The 16,073-nt window shown below is 40.2% G+C and overlaps 1 protein-coding gene across 1 annotated transcript in view; it reads left to right on the top strand.

Annotated features, from left to right (window-relative positions):
* CSMD1 (CUB and Sushi multiple domains 1) overlaps positions 1-16,073 on the top strand; it is a 2,896,277-nt gene that overhangs the window by 909,966 nt on the left and 1,970,238 nt on the right. The gene's annotated exons all lie outside the window — the stretch shown is intronic.

The raw sequence follows: 16,073 nt of genomic DNA, 5'->3' as shown, positions 1-16,073 counted from the left end.
GGGCTAGGTTTACTAAGGGGCGCTAATCGCTAATGTGCCCATATAAATGTATAGACGCATTAGCGTTTAATGTGCCTTAAATTTACAGGCGCGTTAAAAACGCTAACGCACCTTAGTAAACATACCCCTTAGAGTTCTTATGTGCATAGGTGCTAATTTACTCTGCATTTATGCATGCAAGGTGCACTTAATCTAATCTAATCTTACATTTATTAACCGCTAATTTCTCGATGGCTCTGAAGTGGTGTACAAATAAGAGTATCATATATAGCACACAAGTTAAAATATACAAAATAGAAATTGTACAATACAGCTGCAAAATACACAGAGGCTCCCTTTTACTAAGGCACACTCACTTTTTTAGCGCATGCTAAAATTATGTGCGCGCTAAATGTTAGAGATGCCAATTCATTCCTAGGGGCATCTCTAACATTTAGTGCACCCACAATTTTAGTGAGCGTGCATTAGTAAAAGGGGGCCAGAATGTGTCAAATGAAGCATAATTCCAAATATTCATGAAGGGACCCTTTTACTAAGATGCGTAGGCGCCTACATGTCAAATTGGCACTACAGCCCAGCTACCATGTAACCTGGGCAGCAATTCCATTTTTGACATGCGCCCAAAGCACATGGTAGAAAGTGGCAGTAAGGTCTCAGCTCCAAAATGGACGTGCGCTGGTTTTAATTTTGCTGCACGTCCATTTTCAGGTATTGAAATATGACTTTTTTCCAGGTGCACTGAGCAAATGGACCTGTGTGCATCCAAAACATGCGCCTACACCAGCGCAGGTTACTCTTAGGCATGCCTTGGTAAAAGGGTCCCTAAATAACAAAGGTTTTAATATATTTACGGAATGACTCGTAAGAATTTTCAGATCAAAAATTCAATGGCAAACACTCCCAAGAGCAAGCTGCCTGATGAGAACAGGAGTCTTCATGATTACTTTTATAAAAAGTGTTGCATAGAACTGCTCTTTAATGGCCTAGCCTGAGGCCATAAGGAGTGTTGTTAGGGTCTGAATCCCAGTTTAACTTGGTCCTTAAGCCCCAGCTGGTAGCTCCATCATTAAGTCATAACTTTAAATGGTTTGGTTGATCTCTCTTTATGCTGTATTTTTTGCTGATATATATAAGTAAAATAATTTTTCTAGAAGTCTCTCTGCTTTAAGATATTGCTTTCATAAATCAGAAGCATTATGCTTGTATTAAGATATGGTTTAGTTCGTGCAATTACTATAGCTGCTTAGACATGCATTCAACATCACTCTGTCATCACATGACCCCTTATATATGAGCTTTTAAATGGTACTGAATAAGTCACAATGCTACACATGTATCTAAAATTCAATGCATTTTAAACAGGCAGTTGTGGAAGAAAAGTCTGAACCCTACAAATAAACAATATCCTATATAATTTCCCTTCCATTTTTTTTCTCGGTGTCTGAATGATCAGTGCAACCTTATACAATGACCTCTATGCACTTTTTTTTTTTTATGAAATTCACTCAAGCTCTGAGGATGTGATTCGATTTCATTCACTGTCTTGTGCATTTCCTTTCTTAAAAAAAAAAACAACTAAATCATTCAAATTGCAAAAGGTCTGAAATTATTTAAGGGATGGATTCATTAAAATTGAGGAGTTAGCAGAATTTCCAGCAGAAAATGTATTTCCAACAGCATAGAATATAGGAGGTCATTTTAGGAGTTGTATGATTTTTACATATGTAAATTGTGAGATTTTCATATGTAAAAGCCCTATATGCATAAATAGTCATTTTAGAAAGCTGTCGTTTACATGTATTATAGATACAGCATGCACAGTTTAGAAGGGGCATGTTCTGGACCTGTAATTCCAGTTTTATAATGGCAATGCATGTACAGTATGACTCAACAGTATGGACATTGGCATTTGCTACATGCTCCAAGGCAGGTATAATTTTCGGCTACTCATTTAGACTCATGGTTTGCACTAGTGACTGAGGAGGTAATTGCATTTACTGCTGGAGGGTTGGGGGTGATATCTACTAAGCTGCACTAAATATTGCATTTTATCACAGTTTAATTTACTATAGGAATCACTAATCTGCGATTAGTAACTTCCATGATAATAAATAATAATAAATATGTGATAAATTTTGTAAGCTGTATTATTTTTTCCCTGGAAGCCTTCTTAAAGAGGCCAGTGTACTAGCAATAGCAACAGAGAACCCTTACCCCCTTTCCTACTACCCCAAAAGACCCCCCACCCAGCATGCATGATGTGGAGCAGACAAGATATCACAAAAGCATTGCATGGTCTAGCTACAATCAAAAGCTGAAAATAAAAGAAACTAAATGGGTTTTCAAGATAGGGGCTGTATGCTCAGTAACTACCCTGGTGGCCTCTAAATGCAGGACAGGAAGGGATTTTGCATTATAGCTCAAGATGAGTTACATTCATTTGCAGTAGATATTTTCCTGTCTCTGGATGATTTACAATCTAACCCCCTCTTTTACAAAGCTATGCTAGCGACTGCCACATGTTAATGCCAACACAGCCCATTCAAAGTGAAGGAGCTGTGTCGGCATTACCGCACAGCTTTGTAAAAGGGGGGGGGGGGGGTAAATTTGTTACTGCAGCAATGTATGGTTAAGTGGTTTGCACAAGGTCTCAAGAAACTGCAGTAAAATTTGAACCAGGCTTCCATGGTTCTCAGCCTACTTCTTTAGCAATTGTTAAAAGTCAGAAATAGAAGAACTACTTATTACTATCTTGAAAACATGAGAAGTACAAGACACCTCATACCACAACATGTGATGACCCATATATGCCCCCTTCATTGGACTCACAGTTTCAATTGCTTGAGGATCTTCTGCAGATCCTGTGGCCCTGATGTAAAGCAGTAAATCATCTACAGGAACTGGAAGTATAGAAGGGAGAAATCTCTCTCTTTAAGATTCCTTTCTCTTGAGTATGACTGTTTTACATCAGGGCCATAGGATCTGCGGTAGATGCATCATTTGGCCTCGTGCAAATGAAACTGGTATATCCACTCTTCCTCAAACCAAGAAGAATTATATCTTATGCCACACCTCTGACTTCAACACTACATTACATCATTAAGGGGACCTTTTACCAAGCTGTGGGGAAAAGGGCCCTGCAGCAGGAGCGGGGGACATTTTCCCCATGTGCCAAGGCCCTTTTTACCGCAGTAGGAAAAAAGCCCCCAAAACAAAATGGCCACACGGTAAGAAAACGGGGGCGTTCCTGGTGGCAATCGCAGTTGGCGCATGCTGGGCAATTACTGCACAGGTATCGCGTGACCCCTTACCACTAAGTCAATGGGCGGCGTTAAGGGCTCAGGCCGTAAATAGACGCACGCTAGTTTTCATTTTGCCGCACGTCTATTTCCCAACCCAAACCCCCCTTTTTTTCAAGACATGGTGGAGAAATGGTCCAGTGCGCATCCAATACACATGCCAACACTACCACAGGCCACATTTTGGCACACCCTTGTAAAAGGGCCCCTTAGTAAGGAAATATTATTATTTTTCAACTACAGGCTCTCACACCACACGGACTCAATACTGACTTTGACTTGAGACCTTTTTTATACTGTCTCGACACTGATGTTATTTCAATGCAGGTTGGCCCATTTTTATTATCAAATATCAGTGCAAACACACCTTTTATTAAGATTTATTGTTTTTATACACTTCATTGGCTTCCACTTTGGAGGTATTTTTTTTCTTATCCAGTTTTTACAGTCCAGTTAGCTTTGTTTGGGTTTTATCTTTGCAGTTCCAGCTAACAGCAATGATGCGTTAAATTTTTAGGGTCAAATATCAGAGTATTCTTTACCCAAGTCCATAGTTTTTGTACATTCTGAGCCCTGTTTACTAAGGGTCCTTGCAATGAAGTTCGTAATTTAAGCTACATGCATGAGAACCTTGCCTATTTTCCATCTATGTTCACCCATGTGTATTCCCCCTTGCAAATAAATGCTACACAAGAAAAGCAATATTATATAAATACATGCCTAAGTATGTATGTGCCAGTATTCCAAGAGGCCGATTTTCAGACCGAAGGCATTAGACCAGCAGATATTCAATGATGGGCCATTTCTGGTGACCGGCATTGAATATCCAATTTATTTTTGGCAGGTTTCAAGATAACTGGCTAAGTCGATATTCAGACTTAACCCCCCCCCCCCCCCCCCCCCGTTTACTAAGCCATGCTAGCAGCTGCAGCGTGGCAATGCCGACACAGCCCATTCAAAGATGCCACTGAAAACTTAGTAAAATAGGAATTCAGGGCTTCCAGTATACCTATGATGTCAGGTCATATGATTTGGGCTGGTAGCAATAGCGGTAGAATGCAACTTGGACACCAGTAATCTGAAATGAGACAACAGCAACAGAATGTGAATCCTAGCAGACACACAGGAACAAAGTGCCTATTTGTGATGTCAATCAAGTGCATATGATATTTTATAACTTATGTATCTTTAGGTGTCAATTCAAAGAAGACAGATTAGATATGAAATACTTATCATTCCAACTTCTAATATTTTAAAAATATGATAACTTTATCATAGGTAGTAGGGATCTGCATTCATTATTACACATTCATTTGATTTACAAACTGTACACATTTTAATATATGAAAAATCAATTTATTGTGTGTTAACCTAAGTCAACACACATACAAATGATTTGTGCATATTACAAAGTTCTAACCTATTTTATAAGTTATTAAAATTAATGTTTGAAACTGGAAAAAAATGCCAAAATATCAGGGAAAAACCCAAATCAAAACAAATAAAATGAAAAATAAATGTTTGGGTTTGTGAACATCCCTAATAGACTTTAATTTCTTTTTAAAATATTTCTACACATGATAAAGAATTTAGAAATATAGAAAGTGAGAAAATTATGGCAGACAAAGAAGCTTCCTCTTCTTTAACCATGGCCAATGTTTTCATCTCTACCACCTCCAATAAGAGGCTATTCCTGGTGTCCACTACTCTTTCTACAAATAAATGTACCCTTAGATTACTCCTGAGTCTGATCCCCATGGGTAAAACCTAGCTGAAAATTTCCCATCACCTGGGTAATGTAAAGAAGCAGGAAACAGGCCAGGTTAAGTCAGGGCAGGGAAGGTTCATGAGTTGCTTTTATTCAAAAGCCATGTCTCACTACTCTCTACTAGGGAAAGAGAAAGGGGAAAGGGATTTGATATAACACCTTTCTGTGGTATAATCAAAGCAGTTTATGTATTATAAATATACAGGTATATTTTCTGACCTTAGCAGGCTTACAATCTAAGAGGGTCTTTTACTAAAGATTAGCTTGAGTTATCTGCAGCAGGGCCCATTGGAATAAAATGGGACCTGCTGCAGATAACTCGAGCTAAGAGACCCCCTTAGTTTTTTTTTCTGGATTTTTTGCAGGTATATTAGCACCTGCTTAGCACATTGCCCTACCAACAGGATATTCTATGGGAAACCACAACATTTTCTATTTAAAATGTGCTTGTATAGACATAAGTAAAACAGCACTGCAAATTGTTTAAATATTGCCCTAATCGTAGGACCCAGCTCTGTGGGTTCTGTGGGTGCTTGGGCACCCCCAATAATGGACAAACTCCTTGACTGTGTCCAGGGAGAGGTAATTTGTATTGTAATTTGGAAAGGTTGGCTCCTAATATTTCACTTATTATTAGGTAGTGAGTGGGTTCTCAACCCAGTCCTTGGGACACACTAAGCCAATATGGTTTCAAGATATCCACAATAAATATGTATACATACAAAATAGGGGTATCTAAATTCAAATATAGTTGTAACAAACACAAGTACAATATTCTCACAACTATGTATAATCGTCAAGCATGTATTACATATTACAAAATGTATTAAAATCTCATAACCACAAAATTATCATTATAATGCTACTTCTTCAAATGCACATTAAGCATAGAACTTCATTAAATACATGTAGCTCCCGCACCCTACTACTCGGAATTATGACTCGCTTCTAAAATACTATGGTGTCCATAAGCCACATCACAATATCAAAGTGTGGCTTGTCCAGTCTTCAAATGATGTTCCATAAATCACATGACAATACATTGTCCAGACATCATTCCAGTACTGTATGAACCAAAATTGTCAGGTGAGCAAATCGACATACTTGCACACTTCCAAGATGTCAGGTGCAGTCCAAAACAAACTGTAATTCCTGAAGTTGCAATGCCCAATCACGAAGTTGCTAGAGCCCGTTTCATACAGACACCGAACCGAACACAGTCCACGTTTCGCTCAATCGTGCGTCATCAGGGGTCAGATATCTTACAATATAGTATTGGCTCATGGGCAGAAATGAACTCACTCCAAGACCACACACTGCATGGCGGTTCTTCCAAAGACACCTACACATGCGTATCATGCCTCCACTGTGTGCAAATCTCTCTCATGCCTATTCCCAGGGCTTTAATAGTAGGTTGAGGTTCCCCTAGACTGCCTTTAGTTTCTTCCACCCTGCCCCAGGCATTCATACTATGCTGCAGTTTAACTTGACTGCCTTTGTGAAGAGGAGCAACAGGGAAGTGAATAACGAGCCTTATTCATCAAAGCACATCTTTGGAACACAAGTTTATAAGAAGTCCCACTTTTTACAAGAGTTTTCTCATGGATATAAAATGAATTTATGTGTATATCTATCTGTATCTACATATTTATCTATATCCATACCTATATCTTGATATATATCTGTATCTATGTCTATCTATCTATATACATAAGTATACCTCTAGAACATAACGGGGCACATTCTATAAATGGCACCTTAAAATCAATGTAAAAAAAAAACATGTGGTTAGTGTGATTCTATAAATTACGCCGAAAACTAGGCATAATTTATAGAATGTGCTCACACACCGTTCTTGCAACTAAAATTTAGGTGCACCCATTTAGGCCACCTACAACTAGGCCTAGATACCTGCGGCTAGGATAGGTGCAGATCAGGTATATTCTATAATACTGAGCACAACCCCCCCATTCCATGCCCATGGCCATGCCACCTTTTCAAATGTGCTCAATAGAATTTATGTGCACCGTGTTATAGAATACACCTAGACTGCTGTGCGTGTAAATGCTAATTAAAGCCTATTAGTGGTGCTAATTGGCTGTTAAGTACTAATTATCAGTGCTGATTGACTTGTTAATCTATTAAGTTGTGTTCACAATTTGACCATGCAGCCAAATTAGCACGCACAATTTAAGGCACCATATATAGAATTTGGGGGAAGAGGGGTTTGTGTGTTTGAATATATATATATATATATATATATATATATATATATATATATATATATATATATATATATATTTAAAGAGAGAGAGAGAAAAAGTGAGAGAGAGAGAGAGAGAGAGAGAGAGAGAGAGAGAGAGAGAGATCGGCACATTGAGAGCCGTATAATATCTTTATCTAGCTAGCACAAGATAATGCTGGTCAATTAAAATTTACACAGTTCTTGGGCTCTGATTAGCTGTCACAAGCTCCATGTATTGTAATTGGCTGCCAGGTGAATCATTCAGGTAGAAATGATTTGTACTATTACAAGCGTGCCATTTATTAAGATTATCATAACCCTGCTACTTCAGTTCATTGCTCTTGTTTTTATGTGTACTGTGGTAAGCACAGACTGTGCCAACAAAATACCATGTTTACAGTTGGTTTTAATTCATGTGCCAGGAAGCAGAGTTAATGATACTTCCTTCAACCATGGATCTGTAAGGGAAACTCCATGTCACAAAGCATACAATGTACAAACTGCATAGCAGTGGCTGGGTTTCTGAAATTCACAGAACAGCCTGTTTAAACAAAATGACACCTACAGTTCAGGACAATAGCATTTACCACTTTCTGAAAATGCCTTACATCTGAACACACAGTTTTCTGAAAACACTGTTATTTCCACGGCTATTGTTTTCAAGCTTAGGACAGCACTTTAGTGGAGAAAATATAGGTGGTGTTTCTTGGTCTTGGTTGACAGTAAAATGAAGAGCAGACTTTTCTTATTTTTTTTTAGAACACAAGTACAGTTTATATGAAAGGGCTCAATTTCTCCAGTTCGGTGTCAGCTACAAAACTCTTACACAAAAGCTAATAAAATCCAATTCTTAAATTTATAGGAAGCTCTATTTAAGTCATAATTAAGACCCTTCTTAAATGGTGATAGAAGAAAAACGCTGCAGAATCAGCAAATTTCCACAATGTTGTTATTTATGCAAGGCCTCATCGATCAGCTGTATTGAACAGTTTATTGGTGATTTTCTTTAATGAACTCAATATATTAATTTCTTAAAGAAAGAGAGCAGCAACATTCAACTGAAAATGCTATGTTCTCTTCAATAGTGTGGGCTATCAATTTCAGTCAGGTTGAAATCAGGCCAACAGTTGCAAAAGAAGGAGCTTCGATTCCTCAACATGGAGGTGATGCGTAGTGCCAGTTGATCTCATTACTATAGTGGCATAAGTATTCAACTCCTGGAAATTCTCTCACAGTCTAGGATATAGCAATTCTTAGAGTAGCAGGCCTCACTCAAATAAATGTATAGGAATGGCAGTAGTCATTGTTTACTACTTACATTCAGTGCCGCTGAATATATGGACTAATTCAAACATTGGCACCAACCTTTAAATTAAAATGCTGACCATTGCCACTGAATATTACCCCAATTGCTATGAACTATGGCTAAGTAGCTACTTAAGCTACAGACTGAATTTCAAATATTTTGGAATGAATAGAAGACAAGAATGATAAAATTATGGGAAACAGCTGATTGATGAGATCCTACTTATTTCACAAAATGGCTACGGGTATAAGGTTGCCAGCTATTTCCAGATTCAGGAGAGGTAGTGACATCAGTGCTGGGCTATGTGCTATGGCTGATACAAGATGGCGCCAGCATTTCAGAGGAATCAGATTGTAGCACAGACATTGAGAGACAGGGAATGATCATGGGTTCAAGAAAACTCTCTCAAATTGAGGATCCAGCTCTGTGGGTACTGGGTGCTTGACTGTGCTTAGAGGGATGTAATTTCCATTAGGTTTAGCACCACTAATTATTTTGAAAAGTTAGCTTCTATGTGATGGATGGCAGATCTGAAAAAGAGTTTCAATTAGTATAACAAGATATTCATGAAGCCTTAGAGGACATTAATGTATTGCACATGAGGTAGTAGGACATAGAGAAGAAAGGACTTATTCAGCATAGTAAACAGCCTACTTCAACCCCCACAATAGAACCAGCCTGCCCAGTCCCAACTGAACTGCAGTGATTTTGCTGCATACTTTGCCAAAAAAAATTAAAAGTCTCTGCCAGGATTTACAGGCAGCCCCACCCAGTCTGCAATCAGCTAACCAGGAGCGCAAAAACTAGTCTCCTCCTGACACAGATACTTGTGACTCTTTTAACCCAATAACAGAGGAAGTCCTTGATAAAATCCTAAGAGAACTTTAACCAACTACTGCTCCCTCAACCCCTGCCCAGCAAAGATAGTGTATCAGGCAAGTATGGGCCTCATATAAGGTGCCACAAAAATCATGAACCCCTTTCTTTCTAATGAGCAACTACCAACAGCATTAAAAACAGCAGTGGTGTGTCCTTTGCTAAAGAAGAACAGCCTTGACCAGGACAAACTTGGAAGTATCCTACATCCCGTTTTTAGGAAAACTTACAGAACGAATAGTCTGTGATCTACTCAATGATTGACTAGAAGAAAGAAACTGGCTAGATCCATGTCAATCTGGATTCTCACCTGGTTATGGAACAAAAACAGCCAATGATGTATCCCTACAAGATGATCTTCAGAGAAACTGAGACAGGGGATTTGCCTCGGTGTTAGTATTGCTAGATTTCTAAGCAGCTTTTGACAGTGTGGCTCACAATATTATGCTAGCATGACTGGCAGAAACAGGCATCAGTGGAACAGTACTTGCCTGGTTCAGATCCTATCTGTCAGACAGGAAACAGTTCATAGTTTTCGACAGCACCTCATTACCACCATGGACACTGACCTGTGAGGTAGCACAAGGATCAATATTATCACCTATTCTATTCAATATCTACCTCAAGCCACTAGCTAAGCTGATTCAGTCAATGGACACTCAGTTCTACATCTATGAAGATGATGTGCATCTACTCATACCTATTGAACCTGACTTATCCACCGCTCTGAATAAACTAACATCAATTCAAGAATGGTCTAAAAACAAAAAAAACTTTGCCTGAACCCAAGTAAAACTGAGTTTCTATGGATCCCTATCACAAGTGGGACCTGACATCAAAATCTCTTTTGGGAAATATTAACGTCCCTGAAATCACAATTCAGGAACCTCAGAATTCAGCTTTATTCAACACTTACTCTGATCCCACAAATCCAAACAACATTCAAAAGCAGCTTCTATCACTTGCGACTAAGCTGCCTGTCTACTTACATTGAGAAGACAAGCCTTGTTTCAGTTGTGCATGCCATGATAACATCAAGACTGGATTACTGTAATGCACTCTATACTGGTCTGACTACAAAGGGTCTGCTCCAGCACCAATTGATTCAGAATGCTGCAGCTAGACTAGTAGAAGGCTTTAAGTGACATGACCATATCATACCATTTTCTTAAAAATGTCACTGGCTACCAGTACAATAAAGGGCCAAGTTTAAAACTCTATGTTTGATTTTCAAGGACCTTAAAGGAAATGGCCCAGAATACTTGAAGAATAGGATCTCCCTCTACACTCCTCCAAGATCACTAAGGTCCCCCCAAGGAGTATCCTTAACCACACCCTCTCCAAAGGATATCAAACAATATGATACCCACAAGCGAGCCTTCTCTGGAGTAGCCCCCACACTCTGGAATGCACGCCCTGAAAAGCTTCGCTTAACACAAGACTATCTATATTTCAGGAAGCAGGTGAAGCTTGGCTCTTCAACTAGGCATTTAAAGGACGAAGTAAATGACACTGGCTACACATACTATAGCAGGACATGTTTACCCACTCCTACCCTAGTTAAGATAATGTTCAAGCACCTTTCTGACCTCATTTGCAACTTACTTTAAATTAATCCCCTTATTTTCTTACTCCAGTTACTCTGTTTTATCTATCTACTAGTAAAACAAAAACCCATTTCTCACTGAAATGAAAGGGGCACTAGCAAGGTAATCACCTTCTGCCATTAATGTTTTTAAGGGAAGTTCCAGCATCACCCCTCCCTCCCTCCCAATTCCAGGGTTCCCCCTCTCTCCCTCCCTCCCTCCCTCCCTCCCTCCCTCCCAATTACAGGGCCCTCCCTCCCAGTTCCAGGATCCCCCTCCCTTCTTCCCAGTTCCAAGGTCGTCATCCCTTCCTTCGAGTTCCAGGGTCATCGTCCCTCCCTCCCTTCCAGTTCCAGGCCCCCTCCCTCCGAATTTTAAAAGTCATCCTGACTTACCAAATCGGGGTTACGGCGGCCGGCAGCAGCGGTAAAAAGGGTGCAGGCTCAGCACTTACTTCAGTTTTCCCTTCTCTGTCTCTCAGCTCTGGTCCCGCCCTCATTTCCTGTTGGGTAGGATGGGGCATGGGATGGGAGGGGAAGGAGGTAGAGGGGGAAGATAAAACAATACAATTGTAGATCTATTGCACTAAAGATAAACAACATACCTTTTACTCTGCAGTATATGATAGCTATGCCAAATTAGATGTTATGCTTGGAGATTCTTTTTGGTTGTCATATGGATGATAGAAATAAATATCAAGCTTGCCACTTGGTCAGATCACAACCTGGAATAGGGCAAATTTATCTTTTCTGACAGGAAAAGGGAAAGGAAACAGAAGTAGGGGAAGACCAAAAAAAAGTGGAAAAAAAAGGAAACCTTGGAGTGTTTCCTTTTTTCATTTTTGTGTTGGTCCTTTCCTACTTCTGTCATTTTTTTTTTCCTTTTTGGTGCTTGCTGGGGAAGAGGGAAAATATGTTGGTGCTTAAATGAAAGTCTTTTAAAGGACAAACATATACGAGATGATTTTCGAAAGGAATTAGACCAGTATTTCCACTCAAGCACTGCCCATAGATCACTACAGCACTAATCTTACAGTGCAGGGAAGGTCTGTAGTGTCAGTGGCACTGTCCAGTTAAATGCCATTAAATATCAACCTAACACTTAGACCTAACACTTTGGTCTTTCCTGTTTGGTTAAACATCTTTGAATATCGAGTGGAAAATTATTCAGTTGGTAGATATTTCGGGTGTTTATGAAGTGAGCATGTGCTAAATTCATTATGTATTTTAGCAAATGAGGTCCTATGTTATAATTTACTATGATCAAATGGCATGTACACATAGATTTAAATAAATAAATCAGTCAATCATGAATTCAAACATAAACATGTGCATGAATGAAATATTTTTTTTTCAGTGTGCAACTGGCCCATCAGTTTTTCTCACTTTTGAAATACCCAGATACAGTAACTTAGAACAATCTGGTTATGATACTGATGATATTCAGGATGCCAACATATTAATTTAGAGTGGTGGTTCCCCGACTTGTCCTGGAGGATCTCTAGGCAGTTGGATTGCCACAATATCCTTAATACACATGCAATGGAGGAACTGCATACTAATCTATCTCATGGATTTTTATTGTGGATATCCTAGAAACCTGACTGGGATGAGGGGTGAGAGAGAGAGAGCATACAAGAAGGCTACCAGTAGACAGAGGAAAAACTGTCTTGCCTGGACAGATGTAGTTTCAGTGAGAAGTACTTTCAAAAATGTTTTGTATTCTCAATGGAAAAGGGTGGGGTTCCTCAGGGGTCTGTGCTGGGACCGCTGCTTTTTAACATATTTATAAATGGTCTAGAAATGGGAGTAACTAGTGAGGTAATTAAATTTGCTGATGACACAAAGTTATTCAAAGTTGTTAAATTGTGAGAGGATTGAAAAACTCCCTTATATGGTGAGAAGCCACATCTAGTGCATCCCAGGATGCACTGGGTAGGGCTGGGTACAGCCATTTTTGAGGTGGCGCCACCTCCCTCCTCCAACAAAGCTAGGGGGTGGGTAAGGGCCGCTAGGATCACCAGTTGGGGGGGGGGATTGATTTGAGGCCCACTGGGCCACCAGGGCTCCATTCATATGAGGGAATGTCAGGGGGGTTAGGGGGCTAGAGACCCACCAGATCTCCAGCCCCCCTGAACCTGTGTTGGGGGGGTTGGGGACTGGAGGTCCACCAGACCTCCAGCCTCTGTGTCGCTGGGGGAGGTGTCAGGTTGGAGATTCTGCTCCTGAGGGGGGGAGCCTGCTAGCATGCAAATGCATGTTGGATAGGGCTTACAATTCCTCCCCAATGGTCTGCAAACCATTACAACAGCTCCGAGCTGGCATAGTGTTTGCCGCGGCCAGCGAGTCAATGTTTGGCCAGCGACATGTGAATGACAATGTGTAGCCTGGAGCCCTTAATACATATGTCATCCAGCAGTATCCCCTTAGGATGTGCATGTGTGGAATTGGGTAGCACAGGTTTGCTAACACGGAGAGCAACAAAGAATGCCAGGGAGAAGACACACAGGAATAATATGGCTTTGAAGTGGTCAAGGCACACGCGACCTAGGCATACCATGATATCTACTAATAGCCTGTGAGTTATAGGGCACCGGCAGTCCATCTCCTTTGGTACCTGTCTGACCACCCCTGTAAGGTCTATATAAATAACAAAATGAGTAATGGGGTTTTACCCTGTGGGGGTTCCAACATCAGATGCCTTCAATAGGAAGCTAAAAATCACTATCTATGACTTCACCACTGAGTAACTAACACCAGTATGCTTTGCGTGAAGGATTTAAAAAAAAAAAACATGATAGCCTGAACACTAAACCATGAAGTTTGCTGTATGTGTTGTTCCCTGCAGTACTCCATTAACTTCCGCAATGCTCACTGGTACTTCCAGACTCATACTGCACGCATCGGTGGACCATATTCCCAAGTGAACAGGGGAATTTGTGTTCTGCATGTCTCGGTAGTGCAAGGGACTGAAACACTGTGAGCATGAAGCAAGAGAAAGCATCGGCAATATTATTTTTGATCCCAGGGACATGTGCTCCCCCAAAGGTAATGTTGAAGCACATGCAGCAGAGGACTATTTACCTGAGCAATAAAATTAGGGGGTTCTTGCTGACAGCCTGTGTATAACCTCCACTACTGCCATATTGTCTAAAATGAATACGATTGATTTGTTAGCTATACTTGGAGCCCACATGTGCAGTGTGAGTGTAATAGGGAAGAGCTCCAGAAGAATGATATCCCTTGTTATTCCTGCTGTGTGCCAACAATCAAACCGTTTAGCAGACCATGCACCCCTAAAGAAAATTCCAAACCCATGCTCTTTGTTATATGCCAGGGGTGCCTGCCATTAAAGGAAGTAAGGAATGTATCCCAGAAATGCAAATCTTCTCTAATGTTTCCCCATAATTGTTATATACTGATAACTCTTCTTTACACCTATGGTTGCTAGCACTAGGCGGTGAGAAAAAATGCAGCCCATTAGAATCACCCTGGTAGCAAATGCCAACAGACCCAGGAGGGAGTAGATGTGTTTCAAGGGGTCTTTCTTGGCTTTTCCAAAGAATCCAATTTCTTCCCGCAGTCCAGCCAGTTTATCTTGTGGTAAGTGAGAAATCGATCCCTAGGAAGATGAGGGAGGTGACGGGGCCAATTGTTTTGTCTGCTGCCAATGGTATGCCAAATATGTGGGCTATAGTTTGGAAAGGGAAGCTTTCTTTCCTTACCTTTTCATCTACTTCTTTAAAAAATCATATTGGCCTATCTTTCCTCTTAACTTTACCTACTTTCCCAACAAAAAGGATTGTTGTATTTAGAATACCTCCTCTCAGTTTTGCTCATTGCTCTTCTATTTCCTCCAGATTTTCCTACTGCACCATTTTTTCCTTGAGGTACCGACTTATCTTAAAAATAATAGTTTTCCAGTAGTCTATGACCTCACCTTTGAATGTATAATGCCTGCTTGTGTTCTAATATGGAATCACACAATCCAGTGAACACACAATCACTCACTATGACGCAATAGACATTCTCCTTATTGTAATCAAAAGGTCTAAGAATTGTCCCATACATTATGGACTCTATAATCACTTGCAGGAAACAGTTATCTGTAAAGATAATCCATGGACCTCCCTTTTTGCAGTCATAATCCCCAAAATTCTATATATTGTGCCTTAAATTCCATACAGAAATTGAAGTGTATACTATATCAATACATATAACTTAATTGGTTAACTACATAACAGGGGCGTAGCCAGACACCCAAGTTTGGGTGGGCCTGGACCCAAGGTGGGTAGGCAGCACTCCGCCTTGTCCTACAAGTGATTTGGTTTATCCCTCTCTCGCCTGCATGCCATATGGTCTTTCAAACATCCCCTCTCCCCCGTATACCTTTTAAATACCAGATTTTCAACGGCAGCAAAATGTTGTTGGGAGTTTTTGGCTGGTGGGGCTTGGGGTCCCTGCCAGCCACATTATAGGTGTGCTGCTACTTGGTGGGCCTGAACCTAAAGCGGGTGGGCCTGGGCCTGGGCCTGGGCCCACCCCAGCCCTGCTACATAATCTGAGCTGTCAATTAGATATTAACAAGCAATTATCAGCACTAATTGGCATTAAGATTTACACACACAACTCGCTAAGTGTACTCTGTAACATGGTGAGCGTAAATTCCAAGTTACATAGTTGAAAAGGGGGTGTGGTTATGGGTGTGGAATGGTTGAATCATGGGCATTTCTAAAATCTATGTGTATTATTATATAATACACCCACTCTGTGCATCAGGAATTATGCCAAATAAAATATGGCCTATATGGACATGATCAAATTTGGTTGCATGGAGAGGCGCTCGGCATATTCTATATACCATGTGGAAATTTAAGCCTATTCTATAAAATTTAGGTATACTATAGGGAATACACCTAGGCGTGTTTTTTTTCAACGCAGGTTTTTCAGACACCATATAAAGAATCTAGCCCAATGTGCGAATCAACATCTAG

This window comes from Microcaecilia unicolor, chromosome 3, assembly GCF_901765095.1.
Source record: "Microcaecilia unicolor chromosome 3, aMicUni1.1, whole genome shotgun sequence".
NCBI classification, from domain to species: domain Eukaryota; kingdom Metazoa; phylum Chordata; class Amphibia; order Gymnophiona; family Siphonopidae; genus Microcaecilia; species Microcaecilia unicolor.
This window is presented reverse-complemented; position numbering and strand designations above follow the sequence as displayed.